Source organism: Triticum urartu, chromosome 1 (genome assembly GCF_003073215.2).
Source record: "Triticum urartu cultivar G1812 chromosome 1, Tu2.1, whole genome shotgun sequence".
Lineage (NCBI taxonomy): Eukaryota > Viridiplantae > Streptophyta > Magnoliopsida > Poales > Poaceae > Triticum > Triticum urartu.
The window spans coordinates 25,668,194-25,688,376 of record NC_053022.1 but is presented as its reverse complement, the minus strand read 5'-3'; the positions used below and the strand labels follow the sequence as shown (position 1 = coordinate 25,688,376).

Below are 20,183 nucleotides of genomic sequence, written 5' to 3'. Positions count from 1 at the left end.
AATTACTTGCCTGTTCAGTTGGGGCATGACGATAGGCGACAAAGATACTTCGACTGGAGCTCGATCTGCTTACTCTGAGAACATTAAGACTTGTATGGGATCAGGGGCAGAGCTGGAGAAAAATAAGCCCGATGCACGTCTGTAAGATGCACACAAAAATATCCAATAAAAAAGGTACTACTAACTAGCAACCTGTTCCGCAACTCTTGGAAGTCTGATATGAAAGTCTTTGGTAACTTATGAAATAGTTTTTTTTGGTTCAGATTATCAAGTAAAAAGAGTAAGTTTGCAAATAAAATTAATTAAGCAAGTTCTGGTGCTCTCGATATTGACTGAACTTAGGTAAAGTCATCTTTTCATCTGTGTCTATTTTTCACTGAATATTGTATGATAAGTTCAATGCGGCAAAATTCATTAATTGCAAACTGAGCCTAGATAAATAACACACAAGGCGATTAAGTTGGGTAACGCCAGGGTTTTCCCAGTCACGACGTTGTAAAACGACGGCCAGTGAATTGTAATACGACTCACTATAGGGCGAATTCTCTACTTCTCACAAGACCCACAAGAATTGAATTGAGATAGATTTAGGGGTGACCGGATGACGAGGGGAGGAGATGGGAGAAGTATTTACCACTAAGTGAGAAATTACAAAATCAAGATGACTTCACGTCATATTGAGGTAGGATGTAGGCGTGGCTGATCTGGTCCGACGGCTTTGTGCTTGGCGCCTGTGCAGAGGTTGAACATCAAACTGAGCAAGACCTGCGTCCGCTCGAGGAAGCACATGCATTGATCGATGGACTCCTGTCAATTCATTCCATCTAGCATTTATACATGACCGGTTGTGCACAAATAAAATAGACTTGCTGCATCATGGAGTATATCATAAAAAAAAGAGTTTTTTGAGAATTATGGCAGCAGATAAGACAGGACAGAAAAACGAGTTAGTAAGCTGCATAAACTTATATACCTATGATCAAATCAACTGACAAAACACTGTACTATGAGTGCTCTGAAGGAGAGTGCCAATGGATATTCTTGAGCTTGTACTTCATCCCATCGATCTGCACCGTCCCAGCAGCATCTTTGGCAGTTGCATCAATCGATTATACAGAACAAGAACACAGTGGATCCAATTAGATAAAACTGTATACATGCAGTAAGAGGAATTTCTCTGTGTATAAACTTAAAAAAAACTAAACAAAAAAAAAAGATGCAAACGGTGCCACTAGCAAAACCACCTGGTAACTTATACACTCAATAGATTTTTCAAGTAGAGAGAGTTGAAAGCCTTCACGAGTCAAGACTAAGGATGCAAGCGGGGCTTGTTACGGCCAGCCCGCACTTGCCTACAGAATTTCTACATACGCAGGTACTCACATTTGACATAGTTTATTATCTTCAGATAACCATCCCTTTTGCTGGATATCTATGTACAAGGACAGCATGATGGCACTACAGGTAGATGAGGTAATCATCATGTTTAGACTTTAGATACCAAAATACTTTGATGGGTACTAAGGAACATCATGGACTAGAGTTCCTAACTGAAGAATCACACCATCAAAGCTACTCTGAAGTCGGTTTGTGTCCCAGATTGAATCGTCTGGCTAATTCACAACACCGTGAAGCTAAATTGAGCTCTGCTACTAGAACACTGCACATAGGCAAAAACTGATGAGGCGAGAGCTTACGGTAAGATGTAGTTCCTGGTGAGCAGGAAGTAGATTGTCCAGAACTGCGTATCCTTCATGTGGCGTGGGCACAGATCATGCTGGATTTTAGCGAGTTCCTGCAGGGATCACAAATTACAGTAGTGAGTTCCTAAAGGGATCACATATTACAGTTTGAGGCTTTAGAGCCATCTCTCTTCGGCCAAGTGGGGGATGAGATCCCGGTAGACCTTACCTTGGCTCTGGCGAGAACGAGGATGGTGTGCCGCTGCTGCCAGTCCGAGAGCTCGCCCCCCGCGGCCATCGCCTCCGTGGAGGCACCTGCCACAGACAACACGGCACGTCACCGTCAGCAATCGAGACTGGACGAGTAGGGGAGCGGAATCAATGGGGGAGGAGAGGAAGGAGGAGTGCCTTGGTGAAGCGGGAGAGCGGACGACTTGAAGCCGTCGGGGGAGAGCGTCCGGAGGAAGCCGGCTCCTCCTCCTCCTCCTCCTCCTTCCGCCCCGAGGCCGCGGCGGGTTTGCTTGGGCCAGCTCCGGCGTTGGCGCTGCCGCCGCTCGGCGGCTGAACGACCATGTGAAAGGGGAGAAGGCCATCCATCGGCAGGGAGAAGGCTGGGACGGGATGCGTCCGGCGACGGCGATCTGATGGATACGACGGCGGCGGCCGGATCCGCGTGGCAGGCTGGAGAGGAGGAATGGACCCACGGCAGGGAAAGATGGATCCATGGAGCCAAACCTGGATTGGCGGAGGAGAGGAGAGACTCGAGAGATGATGGACCCACAGCGTGGGTGAGTTTCTTTTAACGAGAAAAGGCTTTCATGGCTAGCTTTATTAATTTAAACAACCGCTACATAGAAATCCGAAAATAAATTTGAAAGGTGAGTCTGAGCACAGAGTTGTCGCTTCTTCAGCTTGGTGCGCTCGCTTCCCGCATTACAAAATGGTGAACGTCAATCCAAAACACTCGGACCATAGGCCAGTGATCTTATGGGTGAACGACAGTAGGCGTTCGTCGGGCAGACCGAACGGTACACAGGTCAAAAGATTCGAGGCCCCTTGGTTACTTGAGGAGGAATGTGATGATCTGGTGCAGGCTGCATGGGAGAATGCAGAGGGGCCATCAACGACAAGTAGGTTGGGTGGGGCCCTACATGACCGGAGCCGGGATGTACTTGGGGACTTTCGGGCTCGCAAGTTAAAGGAGGATTTGGAGGTCGTTGGACGCCAGCCACTATCCCAGGCCAAATTCGTTGAGAGCTAACAATAAAATACAAGCTTGAAAAACTAGAGGAGCAACTGGATTTAGTATACTGACAAAGATCGCATGTAGACTGATTATCAAAGGGGGACCGTAACACCAAAAAATTTCAGGCCTTTGCATCGGAGAGAAAGAAAAAAAACACTATTCACAAGCTAGAGAGGGAGGATGGTGTGAAGGTGTCTGAGAAGGAGGGTTTAAAGGCCCTCGTAATTAACTATTTTCTTCATTTCAAAACAGATGACTCGACTTTGTACTAACTAGGAGTACAATTTATCAGTTCCCATCAAAACGAGCTGTCCTCATCTGATTAGTTGGCCTCATCAACGTTTGAACCAAATGAATCCAGTCAATCCAATTATGCCCAATGAGCGCAGGGCAAAACAAAGTATTCAATGGGCTCGACCCAAGCACTGGCGCTAACAGACACATACAAGTTTAGATATTGTATATGCCTAGGGAGAATCACCAAGCCATGTATCTTCCCAAACCATTGACGGTCATCTACTATAAATTCTCCCTTCTAGAAGAAATCATCCTTCATCCTCATCAGACCTTTCCAATAAGTGTATGTATGTCGGTTTTGCCATCACTGGAGATAAAGCCTATGATTTCGAGTGTTGGTTGGCCATTCGCTCCTAACAAATACCTTCCCCGCTTCATTAGTTTGAACAACCATTTTAATTAGAAAACAATTATTTTTAACCTCGAGGTCTTCAATCCCAAGAGCATCTGATCTTTTGCACAACACGTAATATCTCACTTAGCTAGTCGATACTTCTGATTTTACTCAACACTTTGCTGAATCACAAACTATAGAAATCCAGTTTTTTCTGCAGCCCCTTTGGGTATTTCAAAGAAGGATAATTAACATAACTATTGGCAAGCTAGTAAGGAAAACATTAATAAGAACAAGACGCTCTCCATAAGATATAAGCTTTCCTTTCCAGTTGCTAAGCATTTTCTCGAAGCAGTCCTCAGTAATCTTTCAATCTTTATTACGCATATGGAAGTAAATTGGGACACCCAAGATGTTTGAATGGTAGTGAACCAACCTCACAACCAAAAAGATTTTTGTATTGATTTTGTTTTATTTTGGCATTTTTTTTCATTCAAAACAGAACAACTCATTTTTGTGAAAATTAATCTTGAATGGGGACAGTTGATCAAATAGGCAACTGATCAACTTCATGTGCGTCTATATTTCATAGTAGCAGCAAATCTGATTGGTCAGCTCTTGTTAGAGAAATAATGGGTCAGTCGGATACATACATCGTACATACGTGGCAGATTCTTCTTGTTCTTCTTTGGGGCCAGTCCATTGGAAAATAGTTAGAGCAAGTCTAGTAGAGTCCTCAAATCCTCAAACCCCTAAAAATAATTACTTTTTTTACAGTTTTCGTCGAAAAAAAGCCATAGACTAGAATCTCTAAACCCTCAAACCCGTAAAAAAATTTAGAGGTCCAACCCTCAAACTGTTTCCCAACCTGTAGAAGTGAGGGTTGAGAGGAAAAACTCCCCCCAACCCACACTCTTTCTTTTCGCGCGGGAGGGAAGTTTCATCCCGCCTCCCCGGCTCCTCCCGCCGCCTCCTCCCGCCGTCTCGCCCCGCCCGCGGCCGCGCCTGACTCGGGCCCCGCCCCCGCCCCCGCCCCGACCGTGGCCGACGTGGTGGCGGCGACCCACGTCGAGGCCAAGCGGCGGCGGGCGGGCCTCGCCCCGCCTCCTCCCGCCTCCCCGGCTCCCGCCCCGGCCCCCGTCCCCGCCCCGCCGCCCGCCCCCGCCGCCGCGCCCGCCCCCAAGAAGAGCCGGCCGAAGGTGGCCTCACATGGGCCGCGAGGGGCGGCCTCCAAGGTCGCCGGCTCGTCCCCGGCCGTGAACACGGCGCGGAAGAAGCCCGCGGCCCCGCCCGCCGCCGTCGCCGAACCTCCTCCCGCCACGCACGAGGTGTTCGAGGAAATGGCAACCCCATCCTCGTTCATGGACCTCCTCCAAAACGCGGAGGTGGACCTCGGAGCTCCGCCTCTAGACCCCTTTAGGGTTGGTGACGACTTGGAGGAAGATGAGGAAGATGAGGAGGATGACGGGGATGACGAGGAGGAGGTGGCCGAGATAGGGCAGGAGGCATTCACCACCGCTTCCCGCCCACACGCGCGGCCGACAAACTACACCGAGGCGGAAGATATCCTCTTGGTTCGTGCTTGGGCAGCTGTGGGGATGGATGCAAGCACCGGCACCGATCAAACCGGTAAACGGTATTGGAAAAGGATCGAGGACACCTATTGTAGGATCAAGCCGAAGAATAGTGGGTTCATCTCTCGCACTTACCAGTCGCTTCAAGGCCGGTGGGAGTTGATGAAACCCGCTTGTGCCCGTTGGAGTGCGGCCATGGACCAAGTGAGGGATGCACCACCTAGTGGAACCGTGGAGAGTGACTATGTGAGTACATATCTCTTCACTATTTTGATTATGTGTGTGTACTATGCTATTGGTGGGTTCTTATGTGATTATGTGTGGTTGATAGGAGACAATTGCCGGCATGAGGTACAAGGAGATGGCCTCTTCCAAGGGCAAGCCATTCCCATTTAAGCATGCTTGGGCAATTCTTCAAACCTTTGACAAGTGGAAGTTGAGGGATCAAGAGACCGCACCCAAGAAGTCGGCAATGCTTAGGATGGATGATAGTGAAGATGAGGAGGAGAGGAACTTGGGCAAGCCCGAGGGAAACAAGAAGGGCAAGCTAAGGGTGAAGATGGAAGGAGAGGCGTCAAGCCTAAGGGAGAAGATGGAGCACATGATGAAGGCAAGAGAGGAATTGACAACGAAGACATTGGAGACGAAGCTTCTTATCACCGAGAAGAAGAAAGAGGTCAAGCTTGCACAAGTTGAAGCAAAGCGTGAAGAAGCAAAGCGCAAGGCCGACTTGGAGGAGAGGATGATCAATCTCAAAGAGGCAAAGGTATGGAAGGAACTCATGGTGGAAGAGAAGGAGCACATGATGATGTCCAAGAAGGACATGGATCAAGACCAATTGCAATGGTGGAAGGACTACAAGGAGGACATCGCGGAGAGGAAGAGGATGTTCCGTAGTGCGTCCTCTACTTTTCGAGGTGACACTCCGATGAGTAGTTGTGGCGATGGCGGTGTGGACGACTCCGTTGGCGTCTATGGAGATGCTTGATGGAGCCCGAATGTGGTCTAGAAGATGGCGCCGAGGTGCAACTTTTTGGTGATGGTGCCGATGAGAGGGGGAAGATGATGATTTTGTGATGTAAACTATTAAACCATGCATCAATGATTGTCATTTGGTAGTTTGTTTGAGGTTGATTGTGTTCTTGTAGTCATAAATTATGAGATGTCAAATGATAGATTTAAAGGTTGGGGTTGAGGCAAAGAATAGAACCCTCAAACTCAACCCTTAAAGCAATTTAAGGGTTGGGTTTGAGGGTTTTAGTCTTTGCCCCTATTTTTCAACCCTAAAAAGTGACAAAATCTAGCACTTCTCAACCCTTAAAACTGCTTTAAGGGTTTGAGGGTTCTACTAGACATGCTCTTAGTGCACCATAGGGGCGTGCATGAATTTTTTACTCGGTGTTTTTGTCGATGATTGCCAGCAACACCGGTTATTAGCAGCGATCAATTTATTAACCGGAACTTTTAGACATGGTTGTAGTAGTGTAGACATATTTTAGGTTCAAATGTAATAATTGGCCATGTACAAGCATATGTATGCCGAAGAAATTTACCAACCTTAAGATTCAGCCCAACTAGGCGCACAATGCTCAATACTCTTTTTTTTGCGATGATAAGAGAGTTTTATTCCATATGAATAGGGTTACAATCGAGAGGCACCAACTCAATACAAGGTGGACCTCTACCAAGCCATACGGTAGTAGTGCTCTTCGTACGGCTATACAATGCCAAACGATGTGCTACCATATTTTGTTCCCGTTTGATTTTAGACGGAATAAACTCCCGCTCTATCATATGATGCCGAATCTCCGCTACCAGATGGCCATACGCTGATCTGGTTAGACTTTCCCCCTTCATAGCCGCCAATGCCTCCATGGAATCAGACTGAACGATGACCGGTAGGGAACAATGCTGAATAGTGAGTGCCATACCCTGCATTATCGCATGTAGTTCCGCCTCCAAAGCATCATTGCAGTTGAAGATGCACCTGTATGCAGCAAATAACATGCTGCCATCCTGCTTGCGCAATACCATTCCCGCCGCCGCCGATCCATCAGAAGGTGAGAACGCTCCGTCAACAGAGAGTGCAACCCAGTCCGCAGGTGGGTTCGGCCATGGCAGTGACGGGGCCGCAACCCGATGCTCGATAGGCGTGTCATGAACCATTGGCATCTTTCCCTTGATAATCTCCTCCGTTGTGAACCTCCTACTCACATGTATCGACTTCATATAGCTCTGAAGATATTCAGCCGTTGCTACCACAGATGGAGTGTCACACCCTCGATGCGACTATATCTCCCACGTGTCGAGGCACGACTTAGAGGCATAATCGCATTGAAGGCATATGTCGCAAGTCAGGCAATCATCACAAACATCCCATGTAATATAGATAAATAAAAGGGATAACGCTTACACTCGCTCTTGGAAATATGCCCTAGAGGCAATAATAAAAGCATTATTATTATATTTCCTTGTTCATGATAATTGTCTTTATTCATGCTATAATTGTGTTATCCAGAAATCGTAATACATGTGTGAATAACAGACACCAACATGTCCCTAGTAAGCCTCTAGTTGACTAGATCGTTGATCAACAGATAGTCATGGTTTCCTGACTATGGACATTGGATGTCATTGATAACGAGATCACATCATTAGGAGAATGATGTGATGGACAAGACCCAATCCTAAACATAGCATAAGATCGTATAGTTCGTTTGCTGGAGTTTTTCCAATGTCAAGTATCCTTTCCTTAGACCATGAGATCGTGTAACTCCCGGATACCGTAGGAGTGCTTTGGGTATACCAAACGTCACAACGTAACTGGGTGACCATAAAGGTATACTACGGGTATCTCCGAAAGTGTCTGTTGGGTTGACACGGATCAAGACTGGGATTTGTCACTCCGTATGACGGAGAGGTATCACTGGGCCCACTCGGTAATGCATCATCATTATGAGCTCAAAGTGACCAAGTGTCTGGTCACGGGATCATGCATTACGGTACGAGTAAAGTGACTTGCCGGTAACGAGATTGAACGAGGTATTGGGATACCGTCGATCGAATCTCGGGCAAGTAACATACCGACTGGCAAAGGGAATTGTATATGGGGTTGCTTGAATCCTCAACATCGTGGTTCATCCGATGAGATCATCGTGGAGCATGTGGGAGCCAACATGGGTATCCAAATCCCGCTGTTGGTTATTGACCGGAGAGTCGTCTCGGTCATGTCTGCATGTCTCCCGAACCCGTAGGGTCTACACACTTAAGGTTCGGTGACGCTAGGGTTGTGAAGATATGTATATGCAGTAACCCGAATGTTGTTCGGAGTCCCGGATGAGATCCCGGATGTCACGAGGAGTTCCGGAATAGTCCGGAGGTAAAGAATTATATATAGGAAGTGCTGTTTCGGCCATCGGGACAAGTTTCGGGGTCACCGGTATTGTATCGGGACCACCGGAAGGGTCCCGGGGGTCCACCGGGTGGGGCCACCCATCCCGAAGGGCCCCATGGGCCAAAGTGGGGAGGGGAACCAGCCCATAGTGGGCTAGTGCGCCTCCCTAGGCCCACCCCATGCGCCTAGGGTTGAAACCCTAGGGGTGGGGGGGGGGGCGCCCCACCTTGGCTTGGGGGCCACTCCAGCCCTGGCCGCCGCCCCCCTAGGAGATCTCATCTCCTAGGGCCGTCGCCCCCTAGGGGAGCCTATATATATGAGGGGAGGGAGGGGGCAGCCACACCTTGAGCCTTGGCGCCTCCCTCTCCCCTGTTACACCTCTCTCTCTCGTAGTATAGGCGAAGCCCTGCTACTGTGACGCCCTGCATCCACCACTACGCCGTCATGCTGCTGGATCTTCATCAACCTCTCCTTCCCCCTTGCTGGATCAAGAAGGAGGAGACGTTACGCTGACCGTACGTGTGTTGAACGCGGAGGTGCCGTCCTTTCGACGCTAGGATCTCCTGTGATTTGGATCACGTTGTGTACGACTTCCTCATCCCCGTTCTTTGAACGCTTCCGCGCGTGATCTACAAAGGTATGTAGATACAATCCAATCACTCGTTGCTAGATGAACTCATAGATGGATCTTGGTGATCACGTAGGAAATTTTTTGTTTTCTGCAACGTTCCCCAACAGTGGCATCATGAGCTAGGTCTATGCGTAGTTCTTCTTGCGCGAGTAGAACACAATTTGTTGTGGGCGTAGATGTTGTCAACTTTCTTGCCGCTACTAGTCTTATCTTGCTTCAACGGTATTGTGGGATGAAGCGGCCCGGACCAACCTTACACGTACGCTTACGTGAGACCGGTTCCACCGACTAACATGCACTAGTTTCATAAGGTGGCTGGCGGGTGTCTGTCTCTCCCACTTTAGTTGGAGCGGATTCGATGAAAAGGGTCCTTATGAAGGGTAAATAGAAGTTGACAAATCACGTGGTGGTTTTCACGTAGGTAAGAAAACGTTCTTGCTATAACCCTATTTCAACCACGTAAAACTTGCAACAACAATTAGAGGACGTCTAACTTGTTTTTGCAGCAAGTGCTTTGTGATATGATATGGCCAAAGTTGTGAATGATATATATGTGATGTATGAGATGTTCATGCTATTGCAATAGGAATCACGACTTGCATGTCGATGAGTATGACAACCGGCAGGAGCCATAGGAGTTGTCTTTATTTTTTGTATGACCTGCGTGTCATTGAGAAACGCCATGTAAATTACTTTACTTTATTGCTAAACGCGTTAGCCATAGTAGTAGAAGTAATAGTTGGCGAGCAACTTCATGGAGACACGATGATGGAGATCATGATGATGGAGATCATGGTGTCATGCCGGTGACAAGGTGATCATGGAGCCCCAAGATGGAGATCAAAGGAGCTATGTGATATTGGCCATATCATGTCACTATTATTATTTGATTGCATGTGATGTTTATCATGTTTTGCATCTTGTTTACTTAGAATGACGGTAGTAAATAAGATGATCCCTCATAATAATTTCAAGAAAGTGTTCCCCCTAACTGTGCACCGTTGCGATAGTTCGTTGTTTCGAAGCACCACGTGATGATCGGGTGTGATAGATTCTAACATTCACATACAACGGGTGTAAGACAGATTTACACATGCAAACACTTAGGTTGACTTGACGAGCCTAGCATGTGTACAGACATGGCCTCGGAACACAGAAGACTGAAAGGTCGAGCATGAGTCGTATAGAAGATACGATCAACATGAAGATGTTCACCGACGTTGACTAGTCTGTCTCATGTGATGATCGGACACGGCCTAGTTGACTCGGATCATGTTATACTTAGATGACTAGAAGAGGGATGTCTATCTAAGTGGGAGTTCATTGAATAATTTGATTAGATGAACTTAATTATCATGAACTTAGTCTAAAATATTTACAATATGTCTTGTAGATCAAATGGCCAATGTAGTCCTCAACTTCAACGCGTTCCTAGAGAAAACCAAGCTGAAAGACGATGGCAGCAACTATACGGACTGGGTCCGGAACCTGAGGATCATCCTCATAGCTGCCAAGAAAGAATATGTCCTACAAGCACCGCTAGGTGACGCTCCCGTCCCACAGAACCAAGACGTTATGAACGCTTGGCAGACACGTGTTGATGACTACTCCCTCGTTCAGTGCGGCATGCTTTACAGCCTAGAGCCGGGGCTCCAAAAGCGTTTTGAGAGACATGGAGCATATGAGATGTTCAAAGAGCTGAAAATGGTTTTTCAAGCTCATGCCCGGGTCGAGAGATATGAAGTCTTCGAAAAATTCTTCAGCTGTAAGATGGAGGAAAATAGTTCTGTCAGTGAGCACATACTCACTATGTCTGGGTTACATAACTGCTTGACTCAGCTGGGAGTTAATCTCCCGGATGACGCGGTCATTGACAGAATCCTCCAGTCGCTTCCACCAAGCTACAAGAGCTTTGTGATGAACTTCAATATGCAGGGGATGGAAAAGACCATTCCTGAATTATTTTCAATGCTGAAATCAGCAGAGGTAGAAGTCAAGAAGGAACATCAAGTGTTGATGGTGAATAAAACCACTAAGTTCAAGAAGGGCAAGGGTAAAAAGAACTTCAAGAAGGACGGCAAGGAAGTTGCCGCGCCTGGCAAGAAAGCTGCCGGGAAGAAGCCAAAGAATTGACCCAAGCCCGAGTCTGAGTGCTTTTATTGCAAGGGAAGTGGTCACTGGAAGCGGAACTGCCCCAAATACTTAGCGGACAAGAAGGCCGGCAAAATAAAAGGTATATGTGATATACATGTAATTGATGTGTACCTTACCAGTACTCGTAGTAGCTCTTGGGTATTTGATACCGGTGCAGTTGCTCACATTTGTAACTCAAAGCAGGAGCTGCGGAATAAGCGGAGACTGGCGAAGGACGAGGTGACGATGCGCGTCGGGAATGGTTCCAAGGTCGATGTGATCGCCGTCGGCACGCTGCCTCTTCATTTACCTACGGGATTAGTTTTGAACCTCAATAATTGTTATTTAGTGCCAAGTTTGAGCATGAACATTGTATCGGGATCTCGTTTAATTCGAGATGGCTACTCATTTAAATCCGAGAATAGTGGTTGTTCTATTTATATGAGAGATATGTTTTATGGTCATGCTCCGATGGTGAATGGTTTATTCTTAATGAATCTCGAGCGTAATGCTACACATATTCATAGTGTGAGTACCAAAAGATGTAAAGTTGATAATGATAGTCCCACATACTTGTGGCACTGCCGCCTTGGTCACATAGGTATCAAACGCATGAAGAAGCTCCATGCAGATGGACTTTTAGAGTCTCTTGATTATGAATCATTTGACACGTGCGAACCATGCCTCATGGGTAAGATGACCAAGACTCCGTTCTCAGGAACAATGGAGCGAGCAACCAACCTATTGGAAATCATACATACTGATGTGTGCGGTCCAATGAGCGTTGAGGCTCGCGGTGGCTATCGTTATGTTCTCACCCTCACTGATGACTTGAGTAGATATGGGTATGTCTACTTAATGAAACACAAGTCTGAAACCTTTGAAAGGTTCAAGGAATTTCAGAGTGAGGTTGAGAATCAACGTGACAGGAAAATCAAGTTCCTACGATCAGATCGTGGAGGAGAATACTTGAGTCACGAATTTGGCACACACTTAAGAAAATGTGGAATAGTTTCACAACTCACGCCGCCTGGAACACCTCAGCGTAATGGTGTGTCCGAACGTCGTAATCGCACTCTATTAGATATGGTGCGATCTATGATGTCTCTTACCGATTTACCGCTATCTTTTTGGGGCTATGCTTTAGAGACTGCCGCATTCACTTTAAATAGGGCTCCGTCGAAATCCGTTGAGACGACACCGTTTGAATTATGGCTTGGGAAGAAACCTAAGCTGTCATTTCTAAAAGTTTGGGGATGCGATGCTTATGTCAAGAAACTTCAACCTGAAAAGCTCGAACCCAAGTCGGAAAAATGCGTCTTCATAGGTTACCCTAAAGAAACTGTTGGGTATACCTTCTACCTCAGATCCGAAGGCAAGATCTTTGTTGCCAAGAATGGATCCTTTCTAGAGAAGGAGTTTCTCTCGAAAGAAGTAAGTGGGAGGAAAGTAGAACTTGATGAAGTATTACCTCTTGAACCGGAAAAAGGCGCAACTCAAGAAAATGTTCCAGAGGTGCCTGCACCGACTAGAGAGGAAGTTATTGATGATGATCAAGATACTTCTGATCAAGCTCCTACTGAAATTCGAAGGTCCACAAGGACACGTTCCGCACCAGAGTGGTACGGCAACCCTGTCTTGGAAATCATGTTGTTAGACAACGGTGAACCTTCGAACTATGAAGAAGCGATGGCGGGCTCGGATTCCGACAAATGGCTAGAAGCCATGAAATCCGAGATAGGATCCATGTATGAAAACGAAGTATGGACTTTGACTGACTTGCCCGTTGAGCGGCGGGCCATAGAAAATAAATGGATCTTTAAGAAGAAGACAGACGCGGATGGTAATGTGACCATCTATAAAGCTCGGCTTGTCGCTAAGGGTTATCGACAAGTTCAAGGGGTTGACTACAATGAGACTTTCTCACCGGTAGCGAAGCTAAAGTCCGTCCGAATCATGTTAGCAATTGCCGCATTCTACGATTATGAGATATGGCAAATGGACGTCAAAACGGCATTCCTTAATGGTTTCCTTAAGGAAGAATTGTATATGATGCAGCCGGAAGGTTTTGTCGACCCTGAGAATGCTGACAAGGTGTGCAAGCTCCAACGCTCGATTTACGGGCTGGTGCAAGCATCTCGGAGTTGGAACATTCGCTTTGATGAGATGATCAAAGCGTTTGGGTTTATGCAGACTTATGGAGAAGCCTGCATTTACAAGAAAGTGAGTGGGAGCTCTGTAGCATTTCTCATATTATATGTAGATGACATACTTTTGATGGGAAATGATATAGAACTCTTGGACAGCATTAAGGCCTACTTGAATAAGAGTTTTTCAATGAAGGACCTTGGAGAAGCTGCTTATATATTAGGCATCAAGATCTATAGAGATAGATCGAGACGCCTCATAGGTCTTTCACAAAGCACATACCTTGATAAGATATTGAAGAAGTTCAATATGGACCAGTCTAAGAAGGGGTTCTTACCTGTGTTACAAGGTATGAAATTGAGCTCAGCTCAATGTCTGACCACGGCAGAAGATATAGAAGAGATGAGTGTCATCCCCTATGCCTCAGCCATAGGTTCTATTATGTATGCCATGCTGTGTACCAGACCTGATGTAAACCTTGCCCTAAGTTTGGTAGGAAGGTACCAAAGTAATCTCGGCAAGGAACACTGGACAGCGGTCAAGAATATCCTGAAGTACCTGAAAAGGACTAAGGAAATGTTTCTTGTTTATGGAGGTGACGAAGAGCTCGTCGTAAAGGGTTACATCAACACTAGCTTCGACACAGATCTGGATGACTCTAAGTCACAAACCGGATACGTGTATATTTTGAATGGTGGGGCAGTAAGCTGGTGCAGTTGCAAGCAGAGCGTCGTGGCGGGATCTACATGTGAAGCGGAGTACATGGCAGCCTCGGAGGCAGCGCATGAAGCAATTTGGGTGAAGGAGTTCATCACCGACCTAGGAGTCATACCCAATGCGTCGGGGCCAATTAAACTCTTCTGTGACAACACTGGAGCTATTGCACTTGCAAAGGAGCCCAGGTTTCACAAGAAGACAAGGCACATCAAGCGTCGCTTCAACTCCATTCGTGAAAATGTTCAAGATGGAGACATAGATATTTGTAAAGTACATACGGACCTAAATGTAGCAGATCCGTTGACTAAACCTCTCCCTAGAGCAAAACATGATCAACACCAGAATTCCATGGGTGTTCGATTCATCACAATGTAACTAGATTATTGACTCTAGTGCAAGTGGGAGACTGTTGGAAATATGCCCTAGAGGCAATAATAAAAGCATTATTATTATATTTCCTTGTTCATGATAATTGTCTTTATTCATGCTATAATTGTGTTATCCGGAAATCATAATAAATGTGTGAATAACAGACACCAACATGTCCCTAGTAAGCCTCTAGTTGACTAGCTCGTTGATCAACAGATAGTCATGGTTTCCTGACTATGGACATTGGATTTCATTGATAACGAGATCACATCATTAGGAGAATGATGTGATGGACAAGACCCAATCCTAAACATAGCATAAGATCGTATAGTTCGTTTGCTGGAGTTTTTCCAATGTCAAGTATCCTTTCCTTAGACCATGAGATCGTGTAACTCCCGGATACCGTAGGAGTGCTTTGGGTATACCAAACGTCACAACGTAACTGGGTGACCATAAAGGTATACTACGGGTATCTCCGAAAGTGTCTGTTGGGTTGACACAGATCAAGACTGGGATTTGTCACTCCGTATGACGGAGAGGTATCACTGGGCCCACTCGGTAATGCATCATCATTATGATCTCAAAGTGACCAAGTGTCTGGTCACGGGATCATGCATTACGGTACGAGTAAAGTGACTTGCCGGTAACGAGATTGAACGAGGTATTGGGATACCGACGATCGAATCTCGGGCAAGTAACATACCGACTGGCAAATGGAATTGTATACGGGGTTGCTTGAATCCTCGACATCGTGGTTCATCCGATGAGATCATCGTGGAGCATGTGGGAGCCAACATGGGTATCCAGATCCCGCTGTTGGTTATTGACCGGAGAGTCGTCTCGGTCATGTCTGCATGTCTCCCGAACCCGTAGGGTCTACACACTTAAGGTTCGGTGATGCTAGGGTTGTGAAGATATGTATATGCAGTAACCCAAATGTTGTTCGGAGTCCCGGATGAGATCCCGGACGTCACGAGGAGTTCCGGAATAGTCCGGAGGTAAAGAATTATATATAGGAAGTGCTGTTTCGGCCATCGGGACAAGTTTCGGGGTCACCGGTATTGTACCGGGACCACCGGAAGGGTCCCGGGGGTCCACCGGGTGGGGCCACCCATCCCAGAGGGTCCCATGGGCCAAAGTGGGGAGGGGAACCAACCCATAGTGGGCTGGTGCGCCCCCCTAGGCCCACCCCATGCGCCTAGGGTTGAAACCCTAGGGGTGGGGGGGCGCCCCACCTTGGCTTGGGGGCCACTCCAGCCCTGGCCGCCGCCCCCCTAGGAGATCTCATCTCCTAGGGCCGGTGCCCCCCCTAGGGGAGCCTATATATATGAGGGGAGGGAGGGGGCAGCCACACCTTGAGCCTTGGCGCCTCCCTCTCCCCTGTTACACCTCTCTCTCTCGTAGTATAGGCGAAGCCCTGCTACTGTGACGCCCTGCATCCACCACCACGCCGTCGTGCTGCTGGATCTTCATCAACCTCTCCTCCCCCCTTGCTGGATCAAGAAGGAGGAGACATTACGCTGACCATACGTGTGTTGAACGCGGAGGTGCCGTCCGTTCGGCGCTAGGATCTCCGGTGATTTGGATCACGTTGTGTACGACTTCCTCATCCCCGTTCTTTGAACGCTTCCGCGCGTGATCTACAAAGGTATGTAGATGCAATCCAATCACTCGTTGCTAGATGAACTCATAGATGGATCTTGGTGATCACGTAGGAAAATTTTTGTTTTCTGCAACGTTCCCCAACACTTGCCACGTCAATCAAGTACGTAAATAACATACATCATCCAAACACTCATGGCCCGACTACGGCGCCAAAATAAAATATAACCCAACAAGCGACATGGTCCCGATCACCCCAACTGGGCACCACTACTGATCATCAGGAAAAGAAACATAGTATCGCTGAGAGTCCTTGTCGTACTCCCACTTGAGCTCGAGCGCGCCATCTGGAGCTGTAACATCGGGTCCTGCATCTGGTGTAATAGTAATCTGTGAGCCACAGGGACTCAGCAATCTCGCACCCTCGCGATCAAGACTATTTAAGCTTAATAGGAAGGGTGAGGTAAATATATGTGGAGCTGCAGCAAGCGACTAGCATATATGGTGGCTAACTTATACGCAAAAGAGAGCGAGAAGAGGAGGCAAAGCGCGAGCGAGAAACTAGAGAGCAACCTGCGCAAACATTACTCCAACACCGTGTCCACTTCCCAGACTCCGCCGAGAAGAGGCCATCACGGTAACACACACGGTTGATTCATTTTAATTATATTAAGGTTCAAGTTATCTACAACCGGACATTAACAAATTCCCATCTGCCCATAACCGCGGGCATGGATTTCGAAAGTTCAATCCCTGCAGGGGAGTCCCAACTTAGCCCATGACAAGCTCTCACGGTCAACGAAGGAATAGACCTCCTCCCGAGACGTTCCGATCAGACTCGGTATCTCGGTTCTTCAAGACACTTCGACAGGTTAAAACAAGACCAGCAACACCGCCCGAATGTGCCGACAAATCCCGATAGGAGCTGCACATATCTCATTGTCAGGGCACACTCAGATGAGCGCTCCATACAACTAAAACCAAACCTCGAGTTTCCCCGAGGGGGCGCTGCACAGGACTCTAGTTCGGACCAACACTCAGAGGAGCACTGGCCCGGGGGGGGGGGTTCAAAATAAGATGACCCTCGGGCTCCGGAAACCCAAGGGAAAAGAGGCTAGGTGGCAAATGGTAAAACCAAGGTTGGGCATTGCTGGAAAAGCTTTAATCAAGGCGAACTATCAAGGGGTTCCCATTATAACCCAACCGCGTAAGGAACGCAAAAATCCGGGAACATAACACCGATATGACAGAAACTAGGGCGGCAAGAGTGGAACAAAACACTAGGCGAGAGGCCGAGCCTTCCACCCTTTACCAAGTATATATATGCATTAAGATAACATGGAAATATAATGATATCCCAACAAGTAAATAAATGTTCCAACAAGGAACGGTCTCCAATCTTCACCCGCAACTAGCAACACTATAAGAGGGGCTGAGCAAAGCGGTAACATAGCCAAACAACGGTTTGCTAGGACAATGGTGGGTTAGAGGCTGAACATGGCAATTTGGGCTTGAAAGCAAGTGGTAAGCATCGTAGCATTGGCATAGCAAAAGAGCGAGCAAACTAGCATAGCAAAGATAGTAGTGATTTCAAGGGTATGATCATCTTGCCTGCAAAGTTGTCAGAGTTGACTGGATCCTCGAAAGCAAACTCAACAGGCTCCTCGTTAGCGAACTCGTCTCCCGGCTCTACCCAAACAAGACAAACAAGCAACAAGAACACAATCAACCACGTGCAAGGACCAAACAAGATGATGCAAACATGGTATGCTATGCGGGATGCGATGCGGGATGCATATGCAAGATATGATAGGAAATGCATGAACCTGGCCTCAACATGGAAAACCAAGTGTGCCACTGAAAAGATGAGATGAAATCGCTTGAAAACGATATAAAGATCACCGGAATCGGAGTTACGGTTTGGAAATGGCAAGCGATTCAAATATGACACCGATCTGCGATTTACAGCAAGTAGTCATCTAAATGCAATGAGATGAACATGGTACAGCACTCAAACATGGCATCACAATACATGGCAGGGATGCATTCAAGATGCTTAACAAAAGTCTAGTACTGAGCTACAGCCAATTCATCCATTAACAGGTTCAAACAAGCATGGCAAAAACGCAAATGGTAAAACAGATCTCAGACTTTGTGAAATTAACACTTGTCTGAAATTTCAGATCATATAGCCCTCTTCGGAGCACCAAAACAACATGCTACAGGGCCTGAACATGACAAAGTAAAGCATGGCATGGAGCTACTCAAAGATCTTAACAAAAGTCCCTTAGTGACCTTGAGCCAAAAGGGATCACAAAATACATTTGCAAGCATGTGAACATGGCAAAAACATAATCAGTTTTCAGACTTAGTGAAAACTGGGACATGCTGAAACATAACTCAAGTAGGCATGTTTACGAGCTCGATGCACTCACTACGGTGCAAGTCATGGCAATACAAGCATACATCCATCAAGAAGGCACAAAATTCAAGCTAGACATGGCAAGAACAATGGCATAGCATGCACGGATCAACTACAACAACATCGGCAAAATCGCAAACAAGTTGACGATCTGCCCAGATTCCCAATGAAGCAAAAGTAGAGCTCGATTGACTCAAGCTAGGGTGCTCCATAATTGCAAACAAAGGCATGGATGGATAGAGCACTACAATATTAACAAAACTCCTTTACTGATCATCCTCAAAAGAGGCACGGATCACTAGGAAACAACATGAACATATGGCATCATGAACTAAACAATCACAGGACTTAGTGGAAATGCTAAGTCCCTGAAAACAGAATTACCGGGTGCCTCACTTTGCAAGCTTGCACTAGTCACCACACACATCACAAAAATACACGGGTTGCACCTCTGGAAAGATGACAAAACCCTTAACAAAACATATGTAGAGCTCATGGGCATATCATGCACACAACAATCATGGCAAAAATGACAAATGTCTAAGATGAAGTAGCAGATCTGACAATTAACTCAAGTACCCTCTTCTAACAGCATTTCGGGCATCAAGATGAACTCAAATGAAAATGATGCAATGGAATGAAATGATTTACTCTCTGAGACGAACATTTTGATATGCTATATGCCAAAAACGGAGCTACGGATGCGGAGTTACGAGGCCATGAACATGAGCATATGGGCTAGGGTTAGGAGGGAAAAAGTCAACCCGAACGAGATATTTTCAGATTTGGATCGCACGCGGATCGAGGACGGCCGGAATCTTCGCTGGAGTTGCGGGATGCGGTGGCCGGAGGAAGGAGGAGGCCGGCCAGGGCAAGGTCGTCGGCGGGGCGATAGGCGACGGAGGGAGTCCGGTGGGCGGCCGGCAGCGGGGACGAAGGCCCCGGGCGGCGGCGCGGGTCAACGGGCCTCGGGGGCTCCTCCTGGGCCTCCCGGGCCGGCGGCGGTGGTGAAGTGGGGCGGGCGGCACGGCGAATGGCAACGCGCCACGTGGCGGCGGCGGGGCGGACGCTGTCCGGTCCGCTCCGGACATGTCCGACGGCGGCGGTGGATGGATCTAGGGTTAGGGGGGAGAGTGGAACCGCGAATTTGGAATGGGGGTGTATATATAGGCATAGGGGGAGCTAGGAGAGTCCAAATGAGGTGCGGTTTTCGGCCACGCGATCGTGATCGAATGCTCTAGGTGATGGAGCAGAGTTAGGTGGGTTTTGGGCCAAATTGGAGGGGTGTTGGGCTGCAACACACACGAGGCCTTTTCGGTCCCTCGGTTAACCGTTGGAGTATCAAACGAAGTCCAAATGGTACGAAACTTGACAGGCGGTCTACCGGTAGTAAACCAAGGCCGCTTGGCAAGTCTCGGTCCAATCCGGAAATGTTTAATCCCCACACACGAAAGAAAGGTAGAATTGACCACCGGAGGAGAACGAAGCGCCGGAATGCAAAACGGACAACGGGGAAAATGCTTGAATGCATGAGCTGAACACGTATGCAAATGCAATGCACATGATGACATGATATGAGATGCATGACAATGATAAAAACACATGGAGACAAAGACTCGAACCCGAGAAAATAA

General features: G+C 47.3%; 1 pseudogene; it reads right to left on the bottom strand.

Annotated features, from left to right (window-relative positions):
- Nucleotides 1-10: 10 nt before the first annotated feature.
- On the bottom strand, nucleotides 11-2,474 carry LOC125544181 (annotated as a pseudogene).
- Nucleotides 2,475-20,183: the final 17,709 nt, after the last annotated feature.